This window comes from Geotrypetes seraphini, chromosome 4 (assembly GCF_902459505.1).
Source record: "Geotrypetes seraphini chromosome 4, aGeoSer1.1, whole genome shotgun sequence".
NCBI classification, from domain to species: Eukaryota; Metazoa; Chordata; class Amphibia; order Gymnophiona; family Dermophiidae; genus Geotrypetes; species Geotrypetes seraphini.
The window spans coordinates 135,573,428-135,596,807 of record NC_047087.1 but is presented as its reverse complement, the minus strand read 5'-3'; the positions used below and the strand labels follow the sequence as shown (position 1 = coordinate 135,596,807).

General features: G+C 47.8%; 1 protein-coding gene across 2 annotated transcripts in view; it reads left to right on the top strand.

Moving 5' to 3' along the window:
* PKNOX1 (PBX/knotted 1 homeobox 1) overlaps positions 1-23,380 on the top strand; it is a 388,408-nt gene that overhangs the window by 4,480 nt on the left and 360,548 nt on the right. The window lies entirely within an intron of this gene.

The following is a 23,380-nucleotide window of genomic DNA, read 5'->3' as shown; positions in this document are numbered from 1 at the left end:
ATCTCTCGAGGACACAATTGCTGCAGTATTGAAAGTCCAGTTACGAGAGCAATTACAAATTTTGCTTCCAGTGCTGGCGACACCGGCTCCTCCGGTGCCGGTTCACTCTGAGCATATGGTTTCGGCATCGACCCTTGAGGCACCGGCCAGGTCTGAGCTGTCCGTCCCGGAATCGACCTTTGTTGAGCCAGTCTCCACTGCTCTGACACCAACTAGGAAAATGTCTTCGATGCCGGCAGGCTTATCTTCCGGTGCAATGTCGGATTCAGCTCGACAACGTTCCTCCTATACATCTCCCGAGACGATGTCGGGCAAATCGGGCAAATCATTGAAGAAACTCAAGCATGTTGAGCCCTCGACACCCACTTCTCGACTTCCGCCGACGAAGGATTCAGATCTCTGGGAGGACTCGGAGGAACCTATCCTGACAGATGATGAGACTTCTTCTGATGGTGATATTTCTTCTCGAGAGCCTGTTTCGAAGCCTGAACAGACCTTTTTCTCCAAATTTTTGAGGGAAATGTCAGAGGCACTTTGCATTCCTCTGGAGGCTGATTCTAAAAAATCTCAGGCATTTTTGGATGCATTAGATTTTGGCAGCCTCCTAAGGAGTTTCTTAAGCTCCCTCTTCATGATATTCTCAGGGAGACAAAAATCTAGAAACTCCTTTAACTGTTCCTGGGGCTCCTCACAAACTGGATTCCTTCTACAGAGTGGTGGCTCTTCCTGGTTTTGATAAGCCTCAACTCCCCCATGAGTCACTTCTGATGGAGTCTACTCTTTAAAAATCTGCTGGTGCCAGTGTTTACGCTTCTGTCCCTCCTGGCAGGGAGGGCAAAACAATGGACCGCTTGGTAAGCGTTTATTCCAGAATTCTACACTTGCCAATAGGTCTGGAAATTATGCTTTCCGTTTTCCTTTTATCTTAAACACCTAGTCAACAAGTGTCTGCCCTCCAAAAATACTTGCCTGAGCCTAAAGTTCCTCTTTTGCAGCAGTACATTTCTAGTTTGTTGCAATTGAGAAAGTTTTTGGTTTGCTCTATTTATGATACCTTTGAGCTTACATCCCATGCTACTGCCATGTCTGTAGCTATGTGACGCTTGGCTTGGCTTAGAGTATCTGAGCTGGATGTTAACCATCAAGATCGTCTGGCCAATGCTCCTTGTTTGGGCGATGAACTTTTTGGAGAGTCTTTAGATACCACTACCCAAAAATTGTCAGCTCATGAAACCAGGTGGGATACTTTGGTTAAAAACAAGAAAAACCTCCACCTGCTTGCCCTTATAAGCCACAGTCTACCTACCAGCATCGGTTTGCTGCTAGACCCTTGCAACCGCCTCAGTCTTAGCCTCGCAGACAACGACAGCCTCAACAACAGCAGCCTCGCCAACAACAGCAGAAGCAACCGGCTGCACAACCTAAACCTCAACAGCCTTTTAGACCTGTTTCTTCGGAGCATAGCCAGTCTCAGCATTTCTCAACCATTGCCTCAGCCCATCGGGGGTCGTCTTCAGTTCTTCATCAGTCGTTGGGAACTCATTACCTTGGATCTTTGGGTCCTCACCATCGTTCGTCAGGGTTACACTCTTCATTTCCAGACTCTTCCTCCAGACAGTCCTCCAAAAGAGTGTTTTGGACCCTGCACAGTCCTCCTTTTTTCTGCAGGAGTTGCAATCCCTTCTGCTAAATGTCATCAAAGCAGTTCCTCTCAATCAACAGAGCAGAGGATTCTACTCCTGTTACTTCTTAGTCCCCAAGAAGACGGAGGGACTAAGGCCCATCTTGAATCTCGGAGCTCTCAACAAATTTTTAGTCAAAGAAAAATTCAGGATGTTGTCACTGGCTCTCCTATATCCTCATCTCAATCACAATGACTTTCTATGCTCCGTAGACCTCAAAGAAGCCTACACGCAGTCCCCATTCATCCGGTCTCTCGGAAGTACCTTCAGTTTCAGATAAATCAATATCATTACCAGTACAAGGTTCTTCCTTTCAGTCTGGCATCTTCTCCCAGAGTATTCACAAAATGCCTGATTGTGGTGGCCGCCTCTCTCCGTTTGCACGGCCTTCAGGTCTTTCCTTACCTGGACGACTGGTTGATCAAGGATGTTTCCTCTCAGAAAGTGGCTCAAGCAACATCTCAAACCATCTCCTTTCATCAGCTTCTGGGATTCGAAGTCAACTTCCCCAAATCACATCTCATTCCAACTCAGCGTCTTCAATTCATTGGAGTGATCCTGGACACCACTCTTATGAAGCGTTTCTTCCACCAGATCGACTTCAGACTCTCATTCGTCTCTGTCAGCAATTGCTTTCTCTTCAAACCATCTCTGCCAGGCACATGATGGTTCTTCTAGGCCACATGGCCTCCACTGTCCATGTCACACCCCTGGCAAGACTTCATCTGCGAACTCCTCAGTGGACTCTAGCTTCCCAGTGGTCTCAAGCGACGTATCGTCTTTCACAGCACATATCCGTACCACAGTCTCTTCATTGGTGGATGACCTCGTCCAATCTTTCCAGAGGTCTCCTTTTTCACTTGCCTCCTCATCAAAAGATCATCACCACAGACTTGTCTCCTTATGCATGGGGACCGCATATAGACGATCTGCAGACTCAGGGTTTTTGGACTGCCAGAGAGAGGAAATTCCACATCAATTTCCTGGAACTCAGAGTGATGTTTTACGCCCTCAAGGCGTTTCAACATCTTCTCTGTCCTCAAGTCCTCCTCCTTTGCACAATCAATTTGTTTTCCTAAAGGCCAACTCTCCCACCATCCCCTTCTGTTAGCTTGGAGGTCACCCATCAGTGAGAATATGCTGCCTGCTTGTCCTGGGATAAAACACAGTTACTTAACGTAACAGGTGTTATCCAGGGACAGCAGGCAGATATTCTCACAACCCTCCCACCTCCCTGGGTTGGCTTCTTAGCTAGCTTACCTTAACTGAGGGACCGCGCACCTACGTGGGGCAGGAAGGCACTTGCGCATGTGCGGTGCGGGCAGCCAAGAACTTTCCAAGTTCTTAAAGTGGTCCGTACTGGGGCTCCGTTGGTGATGTCACCAATCAGTGAGAATATCTGCCTGCTATCCCTGGATAACACCTGTTACGGTAAGTAACTGTGCTTTACTCTTGCCATGTCTGGGTATCCAGTCCCTTACTTTTCTGGCCCCTCCCACATCCAAAAGGTCTTTTTCTAGGTGTGTTAGACTTGGACAAATTTTTGGATGACAATGGGGTATAAAGATGGACGATCTGGACGATCAAACGGCTGGACGTACAGTTAGATAAGATAAGAACTGCCATCTCCGGATCAGACCTTCGGTCCATCAAGTCCGGCGATCCGCACACGCGGAGGCCCTGCCAGGTGTACACCTGGCGTAATTTATAGTCCACCATATCTTTATATGCCTCTCTTAAGGAGATATGCATCTAGTTTGCTCTTGAAGCCTAGGACGGTCGATTCCGCAATAATCTCCTCTGGGAGGGCATTCCAGGCATCAACCACTCTCTGAGTGAAGCAGAACTTCCTGACATTAGTCCTGAACCTGTCCCCCCTTAGCTTCATTACATGTCCTCTAGTCCGTGTCAAATTGGACAATGTAAATAATCTTCTCTGCTCTATTTTGTCGATTCCTTTCAGTATTTTGAAGGTCTCGATCATATCCCCACGCAGTCTCCTTTTCTCAAAGGGAGAACAATCCTAGTGTTATAAGTCTATCCTCGTATTCCAGTTTCTCCATACCCTTCACCAGTTTTGTTGCTCGTCTCTGCACCCTCTCCAGCAGTTTTATATCCTTCTTTAGGTAGGGAGACCAATGTTGGACGCAGTATTCCAAGTGTGGTCTGACCATTGCCCTATAAAGCGGCATTATAACTTTCTCCGATCTACTCGAGATTCCTTTCTTTATCATGCCCAACATTCTATTTGCCTTCTTTGCCGCTGCCGCGCATTGTGCCGACGGCTTCAGGGTCCTATCTATCAGTACACCCAGGTCCTTTTCTTGTTCACTCTTCCCCAGAGTTGCACCTGACATTGTATACTCGTATTCCTTATTCTTATTGCCTAAATGCATTACCTTGCATTTCTCCACATTGAACTTCATCTGCCATTTCTCCGCCCATGTTTCTAACCGACACAAGTCGCTCTGGAGTTCCTCTCTATCCTCCTGCGATCTGATTGCCCGGCATAGTTTTGTATCATCTGCAAACTTGATGATCTCACTGGATGTTCCTTCTTCCAGGTCATTGATATAAATATTAAAAAGGATCGGCCCAAGTACCGAACCCTGGGGTACACCACTAGTCACTTTCTCCCAGTCGGAGAACTTCCCATTTATGCCCACTCTCTGCTTTCGGTTTTCCAGCCATTTGCCTATTCATCTTTGTATATCTCCCTCTATGCCATGGCTTTGTAGTTTCCTGAGAAGTCTTTCGTGTGGAACTTTGTCGAACGCTTTCTGGAAGTCCAAGTATATTATGTCCACCGGCTTCTCACTATCAATTTGCTCGTTCACGGTCTCAAAAAATTGGAGTAAATTCGTCAAACATGATTTCCCTTTCCTGAATCCATGTTGACTGGGTTTCATCAAGTCGTGTGCGTCCAAGTGCCGGACTATGCTATCCTTGATCAGTGCTTCAACCATCTTGCCGGGGACCGACGTAAGACTCACAGGCCTATAGTTGCCCGGTTCCCCTCTCGATCCTTTTTTGAAAATTGGCGTGACGTTCGCTATCCTCCAGTCGTCCGGTATCTGTCCAGTTCTGATTGTCAGGTTTGCAAGTTTTTGCAATAACTCTCCGATTTCAACCTTCAATTCCTTTAAGACTCTCGGGTGAATTCCATCCGGTCCAGGGGATTTGTCACTTTTAAGTTTGTCGATCTGATAGTATATCTGGTCTAAGTCCACTTCAACTGTGGTGAGGCTGTCTTCTATTTCTCCTGCAAACACTTTCTCCGCTTCAGGTATTGTTGAGGTGTCCTCCTTCGTAAAGACGGACGCAAAGAAGGAATTTAGTTTGTCTGCGATTTGTTTATCTTCCTTGATGTACCCTTTTCTTCCCTGGTCGTCCAGGGGTCCCACTGCCTCTTTTGCAGGTTTTTTCCCTTTCACGTATCGAAAGAAGGGCTTGAAGTTTTTGGCCTCCTGGGCTATTTTTTCCTCATATTCCTGTTTGGCATCCCTCACCGCCTTGTGACATTTCTTCTGATCATCTTTATGTTTGTTCCAAGCTTCGGTTGTCTTTATGCATTTCCATTTTTTGAAAGAGTCCTTCTTTTCTTTTATGGCTTCCTTCACCTGTATGGTAAGCCATGCCGGTTCTCTTTTGCTCTTTGTTCTCCGATCTTTGGAAATCCTCGGAATGTAGAGATCTTGTGCTTCTGTGATAGTATTTTTCAGTAGGGACCATGCCTGATCTACCGTTTCAAGTTTGTCCACCATCTTCTCGAGTCGTTTTTCTACCATGGCTCTCATGCGATCGTATTTACCCTTTTTAAAGTTTAAGGTGGTGGTTAAGGTTTTGGCATGTTTCCCTTTCCCGATGTCAAGTTTAAAGTTGATTACATTGTGATCACTCGTTCCCAGTGGAACCATGACTTCCACTTCTGTTATTGGTCCCGTGAGGCCATTTAGGACCAAGTCCAAGGTGGCGTTGCCTCTTGTCGGCTCTTTTACCATTTGTTCCAGGAAGCAATCCCCTAGCACCTCCAGGAACTTGGCCTCCTTGCTGCAGTTGGAGGTTGCTAGTTTCCAGTCTATCCCTGGGAAATTGAAGTCTCCCAATATAATTACATTGCCTGTCTTGCATTCTTGTTTGATTTCCTCCATCATTTCTGAGTCAGTTTCCTCCGCCTGTCCTGGGGGACGATAGTAAAGGCCAATTTTCGTATCTGCGCCATATTGACCAGGAATTTTGATCCAGAGTGACTCAAGCTTCTCTTTCATTTCTGTTGTAACCATTTCAACAGAATCTATTCCCTCCTTAACATATAGAGCAATACCTCCACCTTTCTGCCCTACTCGATCTCTTCTATACAGTTTGTATCCCTGTAGTACTGTGTCCCATTTGTTTTCTTCATTCCACCATGTTTCTGTTATGCCAATGATATCCAATATGTCATGTCTTGCTATTGTCTCTAGTTCCCCCATTTTGTTACCTAGACTTCTAGCATTCGTATACATACATCTAAGTTCCCTTCGTGTTACCTTTTTGGACCTTCTACTCTTGGCCGTCCCTATAGTTTCAATTACGGTATCCTTTACTTCTCCTGTGTTATCACCCTTGTTTGCTGTGTGGTCGTCCCCTCCTGTGTCTGAGTTGTCCCTTCCTGCTTTTTCTCCCTTATTGGCTGTGAGGTCGTCTTCTCTTGTGTAGGAGTAGTAGTCCTAGGCTTCTTCGTCGGGGCATCCTGCTATCCGTGCCATCGACCGGTGGTCGACTGTCGGCTTTCCCCTATCTTTCAGTTTAAAGCCTTCTCGATTGCCTTCTTCATGTCACCAACAGTCGACCAAGTGTCAACAATTCGGAAGAAGGTATCCCACGAAGATACTAAGGGGGGAAAATGCTGGGAAGAAACAACGGGCAAAACACAGGAGTTGACTATCCCAGAAGAGGAGAATAAAAGGATTGCAGCACAGGAGAAGAAAATAAAATTCGAAGCACAGCGAGAGGACGTGAAAACAAAAAAATACGAGGACCTAAATTGCATATATACTAATGCAAGGAGCCTAAGGAACAAAATGGGGAAATTAGAAGTCATGGCCAAAACTGAGAACATAGACATCATTGAGGTCTCTGAAACATGGTGGAATGAAGAAAACAAATGGGATACAGCACCGCTGGGGTACAAACTCTATCGCCAGGACAGGTCAGGTCAGAAAGGAGGAGGAATAGCCCTATACATAAAAGAAAGCATACACTCGACCAGAGTGGATACAGCAGCGACGACCAACAATTTGGAATTGCTTTGGGTTAAAATACCGGGAAGGAAAGGGCCTGAGATAAAGATGGGACTGTACTATCGTCCACCTGGGCAAACCAAAGCTATCGATGAAGAAATGGAAGCCGAGATGAAGTGAGAATGCAAAAGCAGCAACACGATTATTATGGGAGACTTCAACTATCCCGGGATAGACTGGAGTCTTGGAAGCTTAAAATGCGCCAGAGAGACCGGATTCCTGGAGACCATACAGGATTTCTTCATGGATCAACTTGTTAGAGAACCGACGAGAGGAAATGCCACTCTGGATCTAATCCTAAATGGGCTAAGAGGACCTGCGAAGGACCTGGGAAACAGTGATCACAATATGATCAAGTTCAAAGTTTAAGTAGGAATACCAAAGGGAAAGAGAACCATAGCAACAACTTTTAACTTCAAGAAAGGAAACTACAAAGCGATGAGAGTAATGGTAAGGAAGAAACTTAGGAACACTTCAAAGAAATGGCAGACTGTAGAGCAAGCCTGGTCTTTATTCAAGGACACGGTGATCGATGCGCAAAATCTACATATACCAAGATTCAGAAAAGGGTGCGAAAAGAATCGAACAAAAGACCCGGCGTGGATAACCAAAGAAGTGAAGAAAGCGATAGGTGATAAGAAAAACTCATTCAAGAAATGGAAAAAGGGCAAAACTGAGGAGAACTGGAAAGAGCACAGGAAGTATCAAAAAGAATGTCACCGTGTGGTTAAAAAAGCCAAAAGAGAATATGAAAGGCTAGCCAAGGAAGCACGAAATTTCAAACCTTTCTTCAGATATGTTAAAGGGAAGCAGCCGGCTAGGGAGGAGGTGGGACCGCTGGATGACGGAGACAGGAAGGGAGTGGTGAAGGAGGAGAAAGAAGTGGCGGAAAGACTAAACATTTTCTTTTCATCTGTATTTACAAAAGAGGAAACATCCAACATACCAGAACCTGATCAAATCTTCAAAGGAGCCTAAACAGATTAACATCCATGGAAGTAAGCCTTGAAGACATGCACAGGCAGTTAGAAAAATTAAAAACTGACAAATCGCTGGGCCCGGATGGAATCCACCCAAAGGTTCTGAAAGAACTAAAGGAGGAAATAGCGGAACTACTACAGCAAGTTTGCAATCTATCCCTGAAAACAGGCGTGATCCCAGAGGATTGGAAGATAGCCAATGTTAAGTTCATCTTTAAAAAGGGATTGAGAGGTGACCCGGGGAACTACTTACCAGTGAGTTTGACCTCGGTTCAGGGGAAAATGGCGGAAGCGCTGATAAAAGACAGCATTGATGAGCATTTTGAAAGAAATAAACTTCTAACCACAAGCCAACATGGCTTCTGCAAAGGGAGATCGTGCCTAACGAACTTAATGCACTTCTTCGAAGCAATTAACAAATGGATGGACAAAGGGGACCCCATAGACATTATATATTTAGATTTCCAGAAAGCCTTTGACAAGGTACCCCATGAATGCCTACTTTGGAAACTGAAGAACCATGGGGTGGAAGGAGACGTACACAGATGGATCAGAAATTGGTTGGCAGGGAAGAAGCAGAGGGTAGGAGTGAAAGGCCACTACTCGGACTGGAGGAGGGTCACGAGTGGTGTTCCGCAGGGGTCGGTGCTTTGACCGCTGCTATTCAATATATTTATAAATGATATAGAAACAGGGACGAAGTGCGAAATAATAAAATTTGCAGACGACACCAAACTATTTAGTGCTGCTCAGACTAAAGAGGACTGCGAAGAATTACAAAGGAGAGGCACTACAGGGACCAGATGGATTCCATCTGACCAGTAGAGGTAAAAACGTCTTCGGACACCGACTAGCCCACCTGCTTCGTAGGGCTTTAAACTAGGTAAGTTGGGGGAGGGTATCCATTCACATACCAATGCAGTAAGGAACTATCCTGATGAGGTGAGTCGAAACTCCGCTTCTAAGTCCGAGGTAAGCACCCACATTGCAAACAGGTCTCTAGGAGTAACACTAACTCAGGTAGGAAACGCCTCACAGGGACTTAGGAAAACAAGGTATGGAGGGCTATGTATGTTAATGCACACAGTTTAGGCAATAAAATTCTGGAATTGGAGACCGAAATAATGAATGCCGACCTAGACGAAGTGGCGATATCCGAAACTTGGTTCACAGACTCTCATGGGTAGGATATGGCTATACCGGGTTACAACTTACTTCATCAAGACAGAGAGGGCATGTTAGGTGGAGGGGTAGCACTATACATTAAAGAAGACATCAAAACCACCAGAATCACAGATGTAAAGTACACCGGGGAATCCCTCTGTGGAAACCTGGCCAGAGGCAGAGAAAAATGCCTGTATCTTGGTGTAGTCTCCAGACCTCCAAGACAACTGGAAGACAAGGACACAGAATTAATTGAAAACATAGAGAATATCATTCTACGGGGGGACGCTGTACTGCTAGGGGACTTCAATATGCCTGATGCAGACTGGAACACACTTTCAGCGACTACCAGCGGCAGCAGGAGGCTATTAAACTCCATAAAGGGAGCACGTCTCAAACAAATGGTAATGGAGCCCACTAGGGCCCAGGCGATCCTCGACCTGGTACTCACCAATGGGGAAAGCGTCTCGGATGTCTCATTAGGAGATACGCTAGCCTCCAGCGACCACAACATGGTATGGTTCAACCTTAAGAAAGGTTTCCCTAGGTCAAACACGAAAACAAAGGTACTCAACTTCCGAGGCACTGACTTCGCACGTATGGGAGATTTCGTCCATGGGGCACTGCAGGACCAAGCTGAGACCGGTGATGTGGAAGTTATGTGGTCAACCCTGAAATCTGCCATACACGAAGCAACTAGCCGCTACATAAAATCAGTAAAAAAACAGCAAAGAAACAATAAACCCCAATGGTTTACCGCGGAGATCTCGTACCTCGTTAAAGAGAAGAAAAAAGCATTTATTTCCTACAAACGTAGGGAGAAAAGGGAAGCTAAAATAGAATATAGGACCAGGTCCACAGTGGTCAAAACGGCAGTTAGGGAGGCCAAACTTCGAGTGGAAGAAACTTTAGCAAAGAACATCAAGAAGGGGGACAAATCCTTCTTCAGGTATATTAGTGACAGGAAAAGAAACGCAGACGGGATAGTACGCCTTAGAACACCGGACAGGAATTACATGGAATCGGATTCCGATAAAGCCGAACTACTGAATGAATACTTCTGCTCAGCCTTCACCTGCGAGGCACCGGGGCACGGTCCACAGTTGAAGACCAAACCAAGCGCGGAAGACCCGTTTCGAAATTTCGAGTTCACACCAGGCGACGTTTACAGCGAACTGACAAGACTCAAGGTGAACAAAACCATGGGACCGAACAATCTGCACCCCAGAGTGCTCAGGGAGCTGTGTGATGTCCTGGCGGAACCGTTAACCGTGCTCTTCAATCTCTCCCTAAGTACGGGGAGAGTCCCCTTGGACTGGAAAACAGCTAACGTCGTTCCTCTGCACAAAAAGGGTTGCAGGGCAGAGACTGCGAATTACAGACCGGTGAGTCTCACATCAATAGTGTGTAAACTCATGGAAACACTAATCAAACATAGATTAGACAAAAATCCTGTACGAGGGGAATCTACGGGATCCCAGTCAACATGGATTCACCAAGGGTAGGTCTTTCCAATCCAATCTCATCAGCTTCTTTGACTGGGTAACAAGAAAGCTGGACCTGGGAGAGTCCCTGGACATGTGTACCTGGACTTCAGTAAAGCTTTTGACAGCATCCCACACCGCAGGCTGTTGAGCAAGATGAAATCGATGGGGTTAGGAGAGACACTAACTGCATGGGTCAATGATTGGCTAAGTGGCAGACTTCAGAGGGTGGTGGTTAACGGTACCCTCTCTAAAACATCGGAGGTGACCAGCGGAGTACCGCAGGGCTCAGTCTTGGGTCCGCTCCTTTTCAACATATTCATAGGGGATCTGACTCAAGGGCTTCAAGGCAAAATAACATTATTCGCCAATGACGCCAAGCTATGTAATATAGTAAGTGAATGCAATTTGCAGGATAGTATGGTGCAGGACCTGCTTATATTGGAACGTTGGTCCTCGACCTGGCAGTTGGGCTTCAACGCTAAGAAATGTAAGGTCATTCACCTCGTTAGCAGAAATCCATGCAGAACTTACACCTTGAATGGTGAGACTTTAGCTAGGACTTCAGCGGAACGAGATTTAGGAGTAATCATCAGTGCAGACATGAAAACTGACAATCAAGTGGAGAAGGCTTCATCTAAGACAAGGCAGATGATGGGTTGTATCCGTAGAAGTTTCGTCAGCCGGAAGCCTGAAGTCATAATGCCATTGAACAGAACCATGGTGAGACCTCACCTGGAATATTGTGTGCAATTCTGGAGGCCACATTACCGTAAAGATGTGCTAAGAGTTGAGTCGGTTCAACGGATGGCCACCAGGATGGTCTCGGGGCTCAAGGGTCTCTCGTACGAAGCGAGACTGAACAAATTGCAGCTCTACACTCTCGAAGAACGTAGTGAGAGGGGAGACATGATTGAGACATTTAAATACATCACCGGACGTGTAGAGGTGGAAGATGATATTTTCTTTCTCAAAGGACCCTCGGCCACAAGAGGGCATCCGCTCAAACTCAGGGGTGGGAAATTTCATGGTGACACAGGAAGTACTTCTTCACCGAAAGAGTGGTTGATCATTGGAATGAGCTTTCAGTACAGGTGATCGAGGCCAACAGCGTGCTAGATTTTAAGAATAAATGGGATGCCTATGTGGGATCCCTACGAAGGTCGAGTTAAGGAATTGGGTCATTAGGTGTGGGATCTCTAGGAGGGTAGACTTAGGAGGGTGGGTCAGTAGATTGGGCAGACTTGATAGACTATGGCCCTTTTCTGCCGTCATCTTTCTATGTTTCTAAAGGGACCTGAACAAGCTAGGGGAGTGGGCGACGAGATGGCAGATGACGTTCAATGTAGAGAAATGTAAAGTATTGCATGTGGGAATCAGAAACCCGAGGTACAGCTATACGATGGGAGGGATATTATTGACTGAGAATACCCAAGAACAGGACTTGGGGGTAATAGTGGACAAGACAATGAAGCTGTCGGTACAGTGCGCAGCGGCTGCTAAGAGAGTGAATAGAATGCTGGGTATAATCAAGAAGAGTATTACAATCAGAACGAAAGAAGTTATCCTGCCATTGTATCGGGCGATGGTGCGTCCGCATCTGGAGTACTGCGTCCAATACTGGTCGCTGTACCTTAAGAAGGATATGGCGATACTCGAGAGGGTTCAGAGGACAGCGACACGTTTGATAAAGGGTATGGAAAACCTTTCATACACTGAGAGACTGGAGAAACTGGGGCTCTTTTCCCTGGAGAAGAGGAAAATTAGAGAGGATATGATAGAGACTTACAAGATCATGAAGGGCATAGAGAAAGTGGAGAGGGACAGATTCTTCAAACTTTCGAAAACTACAAGAATGAGAGGGCATTCGGAAAAGCTGAAAGGGGACAGATTCAAAACCAATGCTAGGAAGTTATCCTTCACCCAGCGGGTGGTGGCCCACTGGAATGAGCTTCCAGAGGACGTGATAGGACAGAATACGGTATTAGAGTTTAAGAAGGAATTGGATAATTTTCTGAAGGAAAAGTGGATAGAGGGGTATAGACAGAGGACTACTACACAGGTCCTGGACCTGTTGGGCTGCCGCGCGAGCGGACTGCTGGGCACGATGGACCTCTGGTCTGACCCAGCAGAGGCACTTCTTATGTTCTTATACACAAAATCCTCATATTTCTGGGTTCTCCATTGGTGATTGTGAAATTAAACTATCTTCATATGCAGATGATCTGTTGCTTTACACTACTATTCCCTGTTTTTCATATATCCTTTATTACATTTATTTTCTACAATATCCAGTTATAAAACAGAATATATGCCACTTCACATGACATAATCAAACAAGATCTTACTCACTTTCCTTTTCATATCTAAATGGATTTAATTATTCTTTGGCTATACCATTCCTGATACTAGTAATACTACTACTAAAAACTTGGATTATATTCTAGGCTCACTGAAAGATTCAGTATCAAAATGGTCCCTTCTGTATTTGAGTTGGTGGGGTCGTTCAGAGTCAATAAAGATGACTCTAACACCTCATGTTAATTATTTATCTATGTTCCAAATTTCCTGATTCATTTTATAATCTGTGGATAATATATTCTTTTTTTATTTTATTTTATTTATAATTTTGAATACATTACAATATCCAATAATTCAAAAGAAAAAGGAAATCACATTAAATCTACACATAATCAAATCATACATACAAAGCTCCTTTCAAGCCCACATCAATGGGAAGCATATCTTACTGTTCTAATAAAGTAAAATTCAAGAAATACAAAGGATAATAACTCTTGGTTCATATTAAATGGACCCTGAATCATTCCTTAAACTGGGATACTATTTATATTAATTCTCCTCATGTTTCTCAGCACTGTGAAACAAATCTCATTTCTATTTCTTTTCTCTTGCAATTAAGAATTGTTGTAGTTGTATAGGATCCCAAAAACAATATTCAATATCTTGTAGCTTAATCAGACATTTACAGGGAAATTTCAGGTAAAAGGATGCATCCAGTGCCAACACTCTATCCTTGAGTTTTAGAAATTCTTTCCTCCTCAATTGTGTGGTTCTGGATACATCCGGAAAAATCCTAACCAAATCCCCACAAAATTTCATTAACCTGTTTTTGAAGTAAAGTTTCATTATCATCAACTTATCCATCTCGCTCATGCATGTTATTACCAGGGTGGACCGATTCTGAATCACATCCTGTGTATCTTCTAGAAATTCAGTCAAATTTACCTCTGGTGTGGTCAGATGGTCCACCTCCTGGGCAGATTCAAGTTTTTTTTGAGGAATATAATAATAATTATTTATTGGAAAATTCTCAGCATTGGTCATTCCCAGTACTTCTTTAAAAAATTTCCTTAATAAAATCTCAGGTGACAATAAATGAGTTACTGGAAAGTTGACCAAGCGTAGATTTTTCACTCTATTCATATTCTCTATAGATTCAATTTTAGAATGTATTACTGTAGAAACAGCTGATACCGAGACAGCTTGTAAGTTATTACATTGGTTTTCCACCGCATTTAGTCGTTAATCCAAACAACCTAAGTTAGCATCCACATTCTCTAATTTAGAAGAAACTAACTGAGAATAGTTTCCCATTTGTTTCATCGTTGTCCTGAGAAACCCTTCAACTCTGGATATGCCTAACCATAAGTCTTTTAAGGTAATATCCTGTGTTTCCTCTGTTCGTGTGTTTTCTTCCGCTCCACCAGTAAATATCAATGGTTTAGGTATTTCAGCATATACTAATTTGCTTAAATGGATAGATGAAACCACTTGAGCTTCGGTTATAGTGGGTGTTATATTCCCACTATCACTGGGTACCGGATGAAAGGGAGGAGTACGATTGAGAGGACTTATTGAGGCTCCTGACAAGGAGGAATCTACATTTGGTGGTGCCACTGGTGAATTATCAGAAAATAGTAATAAATGTCTATCCATTGGACCCGATACCACCGGTGTAGAACTTTTAGGTTTTATCTTTCTTTTCCCCATATTCTAAGCAATCATGTAAAAGTTGTATAAAGACTTTTATATTACCAACCAGCTTCCAGCTCCCGGGCTCCTCGTGGCTCCCAAGGGGCCTGGCGTGCCCCTTAGGGCACGCCCCTTCGGCCACGTCCTGCGGCCGCAACCGCAGCGGCGGCCCGACTTTAAAGCATTGGAGACGGACCCGGTGACATCAGGGGGTCCGTCTCTGAAGATGCCTGCCAGCAAAGAAGAAATTAAAGTCCAGACCGCTGCTGCAGCAGGCCAGGAACAAACACCAAATCCTCCCAGGTGGTATCCTCCGAATGTGAGAGAGCTCCCGATTCAGCCGCGGCGGTGGCCCGACTTTAAAGCGTTGGAGACGGACCCGGTGACGTCAGGGGGTCCGTCTCTGAAGATACCTGCCAGCAAAGAAGAAATTAAAGTCCAGACCACTGCTGCAGCAGGCCAGGAACAAACGCCAAATCCTCCCAGGTGGTATCCTCCGAATGTGAGAGAGCTCCCGATTCAGCTGCGGCGGTGGCCCGACTTTAAAGCGTTGGAGATGGACCCTGTGACGTCAGGGGGTCCATCTCTGAAGATACCTGCCAGCATAGAAGAAATTAAAGTCCAGACCGCTGCTGCAGCAGGCCAGGAACAAACGCAAAATCCTCCCAGGTGGTATCCTCCGAATGTGAGAGAGCTCCCGATTCAGCTGCGGCGGTGGCCCGACTTTAAAGCGTTGGAGACAGACCCGGTGACGTCAGGGAGTCCGTCTCTGAAGATACCTGCCAGCAAAGAAGAAATTAAAGTCCAGACCGCTGCTGCAGGAGGCCAGGAACAAACGCCAAATCCTCCCAGGTGGTATCCTCGGAATGTGAGAAAGCTCCCAATTCAGCCGCGGCGGCGGCCCGACTTTAAAGCTTTGGAGACGGACCCGGTGACGTCAGGGGGTCCGTCTCTGAAGATGCCTGCCAGCAAAGAAGAAATTAAAGTCCAGACCGCTGCTGCAGGAGGCCAGGAATAAACGCCAAATCCTCCCAGGTGGTATCCTCCGAATGTGAGAAAGCTCCCCAGATAATATATTCTTGAAATTCTTATGAAACTCTAAACCTCCAAGAATTACCCGAATTTTGAAATTAACAAAGTTCTCTGGAGGCGTCAATTTTCCTGATTTTAAAAATTACCACACTGCCTACATCCTTAGAAAAGGTTTTCACTGGTATCCGAGTACTGATAGGCATTATACCTCTACTTGGATGCAGTTGCATAGTGGTGCCTTTCCCTGCCCTCTTCTCTGCCCCCTCCTGCCATGCATGTGCCCCTTCTCTCATACCTCTTCAACATTGGTGGTGCAAGCAGCAACCCCAACCTGCTGCTTGAGCCAGCGTTGGCTCTTCCTCTGATATCACTTCCTAGGCACATGTCTAGAAAGCGATATCAGAGGAAGAGCCAACGCTGGCGTGAACAGGTTGGGGTTGCTGCCCGCGCCCTGAACGTTAAAGAGGTACAAGGGAAAGGGGCGCATGCACGTGGTGGGGTGGGGAAGGAGCAGAGTGCAGAGAGTAGGACGAGTGTCAGCGCATCCACCAAGATGGTGCCCAGGGAGGACTGCTCTCCCCGTCCCCCCATTTCTATACCACTTTCTATACTACTGCTTGGATATCATTAGAAAATTACCTTAGCAGGGATACTAGTTTATTTGTATTGTTAAACATGTTTCTCATGTTATACCTGCTATAATTGCTTCTTTTACATATCTGAGTAAATGTCTACCTGTCCCTTCAGACACTACCTATAATGTAATGTAATGTAATGTAATTTATTTCTTATATACCGCTACATCCGTTAGGTTCTAAGCGGTTTACAGAAAATATACATTAAGATTAGAAATAAGAAAGGTACTTGAAAAATTCCCTTACTGTCCCGAAGGCTCACAATCTAACTAAAGTACCTGGAGGGTAATAGAGAAGTGAAAAGTAGAGTTAGAGGAAAAATAAAAATAAAATAAACATTTTAACAAGACAGCATTGATCTAAATACTTTGGAAGGTAGAAGAGAGGAGAGAAAGGAATAGAAGCAGAAGGGGGAGCCGTTGAACAGTAGAATTCTGGAGAAATTTAAATGATAGAAATAGAACAAAACAAAGACAAAAGGCAAAACAATAGATAAGATTAAAGATAAATCATAAGCTGGAAAGAAAAATAAAATAAAACTTTGTCTTCAATCCACGGTTTCAGCGTCAGTGATGAAGTGGAGCAAGTAAGTTTAGGAGGAGCGATTGACGTTTCCAGAAAGGGCTTCTTCAGGGAAGAGACTTGGCAGACAGTCCCAGGATGCCTATGTCTCCTCCCCTGCGATGTTCTCCCATCCATGCATTCCCTCCCAGACACACTGCCCGTGCCCCAGCCGCTCCAAGGAGGCTGCCCCAGATGAGGCCCACGTTGAATGGTCATTTGGAACAATTCATCTATTCTAACTGACAACTCTCCAATTAATCAGTCTCTATGGAAAAAGTGTAAAATTTTTCCCTGTCCCAGCAGGAACTCAATTTCCCCGTCCCATCCCCACGTGTTTTTTCACTGTCCCTGTCCCATTCCTGTAAGCTCTGCCTTAACCGTACAAGCCTCAAACACTCATGATTTTATAGTGTTTGAGGCTTGTGCAGATTAACGTGGAGCTTGCAGGAATGGGGCAGGGACAGAAAAAGAACTCGCCAGGATGGGAAAATAAGCTCCCATGGGGATGGGGAAAAATTTGTCCATGTGTCATTCTCTAGTATCTAAGTCAGTTATTAACTAATGGTACATTTCACACCTCTGGCCCATAGCAGAATTCTGAACATGTAACCTTGTTTCCAGGTTCCTATTCTTTTCTTTGCAGGATTGTCTTATGGATGTTTGGGGGTGGGGGGGAAGGTTTGTAGGGGACTATATTATTCTTGCTGATTGGTTGTTCTGATTTGCATATGGCTGATTTTGCTATGTGTATTTTGTTAAAAACAATATAAACTATTTAACCAAAATGAATGGTACTTTAAAAACCTTTGACTAAAAAAATAAATAAGTTTTTGATTCCTAATAATTTCTTTATTGTGATCTTACTTGTTTCTTTTCATTTTACTTGGCACAAGTTGTATTGCTTGTAAGTCATTCAATAATAATAAATTAATTTTAAAAAAACCCAAAACCCTTTGACCAGTTGAAAGAAGACTTTTGCTTACCCGATTCTCAGTTTTTTAAATAGTATCAAGTCTCACATGTGCTACTAACTCAACATTTACCTAACAGTATACATAATTCTAGTTTACAGTAGAATCTCAGTTATCTGGCATCCATGGGGATTGCCGGATAACTGGTTTTCTGGTTGACTGAGAGTTACTGTATAATAAAGTACTGTACAAGGAGTGTCTGCCAGATCTCAGTTCCCTCCCTTCCGCACTGAATCACCAACGTGGCAGCAGTCCTGAGCCACAAACTCCCCTCCCTCCCTCCTTCAAGCCCCAAAGCAGCAGAATCAGGCAGTGGTCCTGAGCCGCAAACCCACTCACTCTCTTACCTGAAGCGGCAGCAGGTCAGCAGGAGGCAGTGCTCAAAACAGGCTGCTTGCAGCCATCTCCAGCAGTGCCTTTCCTCTGATGCTTCGGAAGTGACATGTCAAAGGATGGGCTTTGCTGGGGCTGGCTGCGAGCAGCCTGTTTTGAGCACTGCCTCTTGCTGACCAACTGCCGCGTTGGGTGAGGGAGGGAGCGAGGAGTTTGCGGCTCATGATTGCTGCCTGCTTCGGGGCTTGAGGGAGGGGGGTTTGCAGCTCAGGACCGCTGTCCTGAGCTGGTGGTTTGGCGTGGGAGGGAGGGGGATCGCGCTCAGGACTGCTGCCGCTTTTGCTGCTTCGGGAATTTAAGGAGGGGGGGATTGCTGCTGCTTTTACTGCTTCAGGGCTTCAGAGAAAGGGATCCGTGGCTCAGAACTGCTGGTGCTTTTTGAGACTTCCCCCCCCCCCTCCCCCCGGTGACTTTTTTGCCGGTCGGGTGAGAGTGCCAGTTAACTTAGATTCTACTGTACTAGACTCTTTATGTTCTGAAACACAATACATGTATGTCCTCTCACTGAGCATCCTGTATTTATAAGACTTTACATCTTTTGGAAAAAAAAAAACACAAACCTTCTGTATTGGCACTCAAAAAGTTTGGTAAAAAGATCTAGAACCAATTTTATCCCAGGACAAGCAGGCATGATATTCTCACATGTGGGTGACGTCATCTACGGAGCCCCAGCGCGGACAGCTTTTCAAGCAAACTTGATTGAAGTTTCAAGTTTGCACACTGCACCACGCATGTGCTAGCCTTCTCGCCCACTAGAGGGCGCATCCCCACCTCGTGGTCCTCAGTTCAATTTCATCCGCGGAGCCAGAAGCCCTGTGGAAAATTGTGCTCGTGTTTGCGTTCTGTCGCCGCGGCTGTGTACTGATTTTCGACGCGGTCGCTGCGTTTTCTACTGTTTCTTTCCTTGTTTTCTTTGTTTTTCAAAAAAAAAAAAAGTGTTTCTTTTCCGATCGCTCCGGGGGCTCCCGGTAGCCGTGGCCGAGGAACCTCGTCTGTTCCCGGCCTCGTTTTGGGCCCATGTCCCGGCCCGTAACGGGATTTAAAAAGTGTGGTCGGTGTGACCGACTTTTGTCGATCACAGACCCTCACAGGTGCTGTTTAAGGTGCTTGGGGCCCCAACACCCGACAGCATCGTGTGCTAAGTGTGCCACCTTCCAGAAAAGGGCTCTCACACGCCGCAAGGCCCACATGGCGGAACTTTTCGCCATCGAGACCCCGACGGGGAAGGCCTCGAGTTCGGCCTCGGCTTCGGCCCCGGCCTCGGCCTCGACCTCGGCATCGGGTCCCTCTGCTCCACCTTCGCTGCCCTCGAAGCCGGTTGCCTCGACCAAACAGGCCTCGGGTAAGTCTCCACTTCCCTCCTCAGCTCCAGGATCAACCAGGAAGCCATCCTCGGGCTTTTCGACGGCGGGGGGGTCGGCCTCTGCCCAGCCCAAGGTATCTAAGTCAATAGCCCCGAGGGAATACTCGAGACCGAGGTCGCCCTCTGAGGAGCATCGACAGGTGTTGCCGCCGGGGCTGTCGATCCCGGCATTCCAGGACTTGATCCGGGCGTTAATCGCCTCGGAGCTGTCCGGGGCCATTGAGCACCTGCAGCAGGCTTCGGCCTCGACTGCTTCGGTCTCGGCGGCCCCGCAGGTGGCGACCTCGGCCTAGGGTACCGGGGCTTCGGCTCCCGAGGCACCCTCGACCTCGGCGCTCCCCTCGGACCCGACCTCGATGGGACAGCCTGAGTGTAGAGTGCAGTCCCGGGACAAGCTGCGCCGGGTGCGAAGGATCTCATCTACCTCGTCCTCGAGGTCCTCGCGGGGTTCCTCGCCTTCGGGCAAGCCTCGGGCGAGGCGCCGGCCGAAAAAGGCCAAGCGGTCTCGGGCCTCGCCTCGGAGGCGCGGTCGGTCGACGCCGCCCGGGGGTGAGACCTTACGGGTCGAGGAACTCCGCCTGGATAACCCAAATCTTTTGCGGTTCCCGATCGGGGAGAGTTCCCGTGCCTCCTCGCCGGGGCGAAAGGGACGGGCCTCGATTCCCCGCACCCCGGGGGGTTCCCCCAGGGGTTCTTCCAGGCGGGCTCGCTCCCCGACCCCTTCGAGGTCACGGGACCGTGCCTCGTGGGGATCGGGATCCGGTAGGGAGCCGAGGTACTCCCTCGAGGCCTCTCCCTTCGGCTCGGCGGGGAGATCTCGGACACCCTCCCCTCCTGCAAGAACTTCATCTTTTTCAAAGTTCGTGCATGATATGGCGAGGGCTTTGGGGGTGGACCTGTTGGCGGGTTCCCATTATACTAAAGAATTTTTGGAGGAGCAGGATCTTCCTACTCCCCCACGGGAATCCCCCCGCCTCCCGCTGAACAAGGTCCTCCATCAGACCTTTCTACGGAATTTGGAAGCCCCTCTTACAGTCGCGGTAGTGCCCACCAAGATGGAATCAAAATACCAGACTATTCCTCCTAAGGGATTTGACAAGGGGCAACTCTCGCACCAATCGCTCCTGGTGGAGTCTGCGCTTAAGAGGTCGCAACCTTCAAGGGTGTCTGCTGCGGTCCCTCCTGGGAGGGAGGGTCGGACCCTCGATAAATTTGGCCGTCGCCTCTATGCAAATTCTCTGATGGCGACCAGGATCCTTAATTACGCCTTCTCGTATTCGTCATACTTACGGGCTATGGTGAAGGACCTTCCCGGCTTCCAGGAGGTGATCCCGGACTCCCATAGGGTTCGCTTCGACACCTTTATGTCGAATCTTTCCCAACTGCGCCTATACCTATTCCATGCGGTATACGACGCATTTGAATCGCCTCGAGGGTATCGGCCTGTGCGGTGGCCATGCGCCGGCTGGCGTGGCTCCGTACCCTCGAGATGGACCCCAGTCTGCAGGAGCACTTGGCGAATTTGCCCTGCGTGGGGTCGGAGTTGTTCGACGACTCCTTGGAGGCGGCGACCAAGAGGCTTTCGGACCAAGAGCGCTCCCTAGCCTCCCTGGTGCGCCCCAAGCCTAAGGCCACGCCGCAAAGGGCCTTTCGGCAGCCCCCTAGGCGGTACCCCCAGAAAACGACGCCGGCCTTTTCGAGACCTCCTCCCCGCCGTCCACCCCAACAGGGCAGGGGAGGCCCTTCCAAGCCCGCTACGCAGGGAGCGTCCAAGCCTGCGCCGTCCTTTTGACGGGATGGGCGGTCGGGGGCGGGCCCCCACCGCAGATTCAACGCACCCTCTCCCCATCGGGGGTCGACTCAGGTTTTTTTCCAGGGCTTGGACAGAAATCACGTCCGACGCATGGGTGCTCCGGACCGTCTCAGAGGGCTATTCGCTCAACTTTTCCATGCTGCCTCCAGACATGCCACCCGGGGCTTGCCCGCCCAATCAGAGCCAGTTGGCCCTTCTCCAGGACGAAGCCAGGGCCTTGTTGAGCCTCCGGGCAGTCGAATTGGTGCCTCGCGACCAGAGGGGCCGGGGGTTTTACTCCCGTTACTTTTTAGTCCCAAAGAAGACCGGGGACTTGCGCCCCATTCTAGACCTCCGGAAGCTCAACAAGTTCCTGGTCCGGGAGAAGTTCCGTATGTTATCGCTTCCGATTTTATATCCTCTGCTGGAGGAGGGGGATTGGATGTGCTCCCTGGACTTGAAGGAAGCGTATACCCATGTTCCAGTGCATCCCGCTTTTCGCAAGTTCTTGAGATTCCAAGTGGGAGAGTTACACCTCCAGTACCGGGTCCTCCCTTTCGGCCTGGCCTCGTCCCCTCGAGTGTTCACGAAGTGTATGGTGGTGGTCGCGGCTGCCCTGCGCTTTCGGGGGCTGCAGGTTTTTCCCTACCTGGACGATTGGCTGATCAAGGCCCCGACCAGGGAGGGAGTTATTTCAGCGACCCAACAGTCTATCTCACTTCTTCAGGGTCTAGGGTTCGAAGTGAACTTTCCCAAGTCTCACTTGTGCCCGACTCAATCCCTCCAGTTTATAGGAGCTGTGCTGGACACGGTTCTCCTACGTGCGTTCCTCCCCCCTCCACGGTTGGAGGCCCTGCTTCGGTTGAGTCGTCAGGTCTCGCTGATGCCTGTTGTATCGGCTCAGCGCATGATGGTTCTTCTGGGCCACATGGCATCGACGGTCCAGGTGACGCCGTTCGCCCGATTGCATCTGAGGCTTCCTCAGTGGACTTTGGCCTCGCAGTGGCGTCAGGATCGCGACCCAATATCTCGTCCAATAACGGTGACTCCTTCTTTGAGACGCTCGCTCCGTTGGTGGACCAACTCTTCCAATCTTTCCAGGGGTTTGCTCTTTCGCGTTCCTCCGCCTCGCAAAGTCCTGACCACGGACTCTTCGGAGTATGCGTGGGGGGCACATCTCGACGGACTTCGAACGCAGGGTCTATGGTCGGCCGAGGACCGTCTTTGTCACATCAATGTGTTGGAGCTTCGTGCCATTTTCCTGGCTGCTCGAGTTTTCTGTCACCTCCTACACGATCAAGTAGTGCTCGTAAGGACGGACAACCAGGTGGCCATGTATTATGTAAACAAGCAAGGGGGGACGGGCTCTTGGCCTCTGTGCCAGGAAGCCCTGCGCCTTTGGGAATGGGCAATCTCTCAGAATATATTCCTGCGTGCGGTTTACATTCAGGGAGAGAGGAACTGTCTGGCAGACAAACTCAGTCGTCTTCTCCAGCCGCACGAGTGGTCGCTGAACTCCCGGGTTCTACGCGAGGTCTTCGACCGCTGGGGGACTCCTCAGGTGGATCTGTTTGCCTCACCGGAGACTCACAAACTGCCCCTCTACTGTTCTCGGATGTACTCCCGGGACCGTCTCGAGGCCGATGCCTTTCTTCTCGACTGGGAGGGGAGGTTCCTTTATGCGTTCCCTCCTTTTCCTCTGATCTTGAGAACGCTGGTGCATCTCAAATCGACCGGAGCCACTATGATTCTCATTGCGCCTCGTTGGCCCAGACAGCACTGGTTTTCCCTGCTTCTTCAACTCAGTGTCGGGGAACCTCTGCTTCTGTCTGTCTTTCCCTCTCTGCTGTCTCAGAGTCGGGGTTCGCTGTTACATCCCAATCTTCAGTCTTTACATCTGACCGCTTGGTTCCTTTCCCCTTGACTTCGGTTCCTGTTTCTCAGTCAGTGAGGGAGATTTTGGAGGCCTCGCGAAAGGTCTCGACTAGGCTTTGTTATTCCCAGAAGTGGACCAGATTTTCATCCTGGTGCTCCTCGAACCATCT